Source organism: Amblyraja radiata, chromosome 24 (genome assembly GCF_010909765.2).
Source record: "Amblyraja radiata isolate CabotCenter1 chromosome 24, sAmbRad1.1.pri, whole genome shotgun sequence".
In the NCBI taxonomy this organism is placed as follows: Eukaryota; Metazoa; Chordata; class Chondrichthyes; order Rajiformes; family Rajidae; genus Amblyraja; species Amblyraja radiata.
Window position 1 is genome coordinate 33,355,941 of NC_045979.1, and position 4,466 is coordinate 33,360,406.

The window sequence follows — 4,466 nt, forward strand, 5'->3', positions numbered from 1 at the left end:
CCTGCACTGACCTCACATCCGGCCCACACGGCGGAAGCCACGCGGGGCACCACGGGAGTTGTAGTCACCCGCCGGTGCAATTCTGGCAAACAGGCAGCTGACATTTGAAGGTACACAAAAATGCTGGAGAAACTCAGCGGGTGCAGCAGCATCTATGGAGCGAAGGGAAAAAAGGTAACGATTCGGGCCGAAACCCTTCTTCAGACTGAAGAAGCATCAGTCTGAAGGGTTTGAAGAAGCATCAGTCTGAAGAAGGGTCACAAAATTGCTGGGGAAACTCAGCGGGTGCAGCAGCATCTATGGAGCGAAGGAAATAGGCGACGTTTCGGGCCGAAACCCTTCTTCAGACTGCCAGTCTGAAGAAGGGTTTCGGCCCGAAATTACCTATTTCCTTCGCTCCATAGATGCTGCTGCACCCGCTGAGTTTCTCCAGCGTTTTTGTGTACCTTCGATTTTCCAGCATCTGCAGTTCCTTCTTGAACACAGCTGACATTTGAAGTGTTTAAGAAGGAACTGCAGATGCTGGAAAATCGAAGGTGCACAAAAAAGCTGGAGAAACTCAGTGGGTGCAGCCTGAAGAAGGGTTTCGGCCCGAAACGTTGCCTATTTCCTTCGCTCCATAGATGCTGCTGCACCCGCTGAGTTTCTCCAGGATTTTTGTGCACCAGCTATCATTTGAAGAATAATTATAATAATAATATATGTTATCGTCATTGCACATAAGCGCAACGAGATTTGGTATGCAGCTTCCATCCGATGTCGTAACATAAATAACTAATACAATTTAGATTTAGATACCCCGAGAACATGGATTGTAAAAAGAACAGTAAAATAGTCAAAACAAAACCGCTGAGTTTCTCCAACCTTTTTGTGTACCTAGTAAAATAGTCAAAACAGTTCAACAGACTAAAGTGCAGATGTGTCTGTGCGACGTGACCATCCGAGGGAGACAGTCCAGGGGGGATGGGGGGCACTCAGAAGGGTTTCGGCCCGAAACGTTGCCTATCTCCTTCGCTCCATAGATGCTGCAGCACCCGATGAGTTTCTCCAGCATTTTTGTGTACCTTCGATTTTTCAGCATCTGCAGTTCCTTCTTAAACAGCTATCATTTGAAGGTAGACACGAAAATGCTGGAGAAACTCAGCGGGTGCGGCAGCATCTGTGGAGAGAAAGAATTGGCGACGTTTCGGGTCGAGACCATTCTTCAGATCCGAAACCTTGCCAATTCCTTCTCTCCATAGATGCTGCCTCACCCGCTGAGTTTCTCCAGCATTTTGTGTCTACCTTCGATTTTACCTGCATCTGTAGTTCTTTCTTAAACAGCTATAATTTGACCTGCTTCCTTTATCGTCGTTACTTTTATTGCATATCATTCATTCAATTCCATATCTCACTACATCACAGTCTACGTCTTTTGTTTCCCTTTCCCGAAGAAGGGTCTCAACCCAAAACGTCACCCATTCCTTCTCCCCAGAGATGCTACCTTTACAGAACTGCAGAACTGTGTCTATCTACCGAACTGCAGTGTAGGAAGAAACTACAGATGCTGGTTTAAACCAAAGATAGAAACAAAATGCTGGAGTAACTCAGCGGGACGAGCAGCATCTCTGGAGAGAAGGAATGGGTTATGTTTCGGGCAGAGACCCTTGTTCCGCTGAGATATTCCAATCTTTTGTGTCCATCTTCAGTTGAAAAAGGGTCTCTACCTGAAACGTCACCTCCAGAGATACTGCCTGTACCGCTGAGTTAGTCCAGCTTTTTGTGTATATCTTCGGGTTAAACCAGCATCTGCAGTTCCTCCCTCTACATTTCGTCTGCAGTTCTGTAACTCGTTTCCAGCTATCCCATAAACGGCAGATGCTGAATTACACTGAAGATGGACAAAAAATGTTGGAGTAACTCAGCGGGGACAGGCAGCATCTCTGGAGTGAAGGAATGGATGACGTTTCAGGTCGAGACCCTTCTTCAGACTGAGAGTTAAGGGATAAATTGAAGGGTAAGGTGTGAAAACAATACCTCAAAGGGAACGAGGCTCAAGGAAAATGTAGCATAGATCATTGTTAGCTGGAGGAAGGTGCCAACGAAACACCATGGTATGGCAATTCTATTCTTGTAAAACTGTATTTGGGTACAATATGTTTTTTAAAAAAGCCATTCTATCTATATCACCATCTGTATCTCTCATTTCCCTTTCCCCTGACTCAGTCTGAAGAAGGGTCTCCACCCGAAACGTCACCTATTCCTTTTCTCCAGAGATGCTGCTTGTCCAGCTGTTAATCATTCTCTCCAGAGATGTTGCCTGTCCCGCTGAGTTACTCCAGCATTTTGTGTCTATCTTCGGTGTAAACCAGCATCTGGAGTCCCTTTCGACACATCTGCAGAGCCTACGGTATCTCCATGCTGTATTTCTAGACTAAACTAAACTAAAAGATTGGTAGAAATGAGCCTAAATCCTAACTACGGCCAACACCTATACATTTTTTTTGTAGAACCAGTGAGCGGACACAATATTGAGCAGCATTTGTTGCTTTTCCTACTTCCCCTTTCCTAGATTCATTTTATTTCCCCGTCTGTCAGCTCCAAAGTGTTGGAGCAACTCAGCGAGTCACGCAGCATTTCTGGTGGACATGGATAGGCGGCGTTTCAGGGCGGGACTCTTCTTCAGACTGAGGAAGGGTCCCGACAGAAAACGTCACCTATCCATGTTCTTCAAAGATGCTGCCTGACCCGTTGAGTTACCCCAGCACTTAATGTCCTTTTGTGTAAACCACCACCTGCCTGTTCCTTGTTTCTAAGATTGCTGATTTGTATTGTCAAACTAAATGCAATGTTCATAGTTCCTTTCAGAGCGTGCGACATTCGGTTATCTTATCTTGGTCACATGTTTTTTTTTATCAACATTTTCCATTATTTACTTTCAGGCACGCATTTATTGCGGAAAATGCAAATATAATCCTTTTAGGCTGATCATGAAATCTGTCTGCTGCCTTCCAAGAATTCTTTCAGAAGACTTTCATATTTTTCCAAAGGTTCTAAATAAGGGTTTAACCTACTTTAAAATATGTGGTTTCACAATAGCGCAATTGAATGTAAGCTGTTAAATTATCCTTTATCCCTTGTAATTCTTTGGTAAGAAATGTCACTTGGGTGAAGGACATAATTCTTAGTTTACGTAAGAACACAATATTTTGGTCAGCTTATGCTTCCCAATTACACATGTGCACCTACAAGCCATTCCTAGCACATCTAGGACATAGGAATTTCTGCAGATACTCAAGTCAAGTCAAGTCAAGTCAAGTCAAGAGAGTTTATTGTCATGTGTCCCAGATAGGACAATGAAGATAGACGCAATGTGCTAGAGTAATAAGTGATGTTACGGGTCGGAAACTTTCTTCAGACTCTGAATTTTGAAGACATTAACTTCAGAAGAGTTCTGACCCGAAACGTCACTCATCCTTTTTCTGACCCACTGAGTTACTCCAGCACTTTGTGTCTATCTTCGGGACACACCAGCATCTGTACTTCCTTTCTATACATAGGAATCTCTGCACACAGTTAATAAAGAATGATGGTTAGAGAAGGATATCCAATGCACTGAGAAAGAAGAGTTTGTTTTGAGAGGAAGGGAATTGAAAGAAAGAAGGCGATGCTAATTACAACCTGCTTGAGTTTGCATTTGGCATTTTAATTACACGTGCAGACATTGAATGTTTATAATAGAATTCTTGTAAATAAGTGAATTTTAAATTGTGGATTGAATTCTATCTGGATTTCCTTTACTCTGAACTGGCATGCCTTGATTGCCAGTGTGCAATCAGAGATCAGCTGGCAAATACAAAAATTATATGTACAGTTGTGAGTATTGCATGAATATAATGGTGCAATTTATTGCATTAAATCAAGCGTTGCCAGTGCAGCCGCCAGAGAATGCATTGATGCAGCAGATAAGTATTATTACACGTCTGGGAAATGATATAAACAGAATCATATCTATCAATCTCTAGATGATTAGTGAGAGGGTCGTAATAATAAAATCATTCAATTATTATAGCACCGAAGGAGGCCACCTGATTCTTCATCCATTCTCCTTCTGTTGGAGCAATTCCATTAGTTCCATTTTCCCACAATTATTTAGAGATACAACATGGGAACAGGCCCTTCGGACCATAGTGTCTACGCTGATCGTCGATCATCTGTTCAATGAGGGCTGGTAAACAACATCATACTCCACTGCATATTGATGGAGCTGCTGTGGAGAGGGTCAGCAATGTGAAGTTCTTGGGACTTCACCTGGCGGATGATCTGACCTCTACGACCAACACCACAGCAGTGATAAAAAGAGATCAGCAGCGGCTCCACCCCCTCCGGAGACTAAAGAAAGCAGGTCTCCCTACTGTTTATCTAAGGACCTTCTACAGGGGCACCATCGAGAGTATATTGACCTACGGCATTACTTCCTGGTTTGG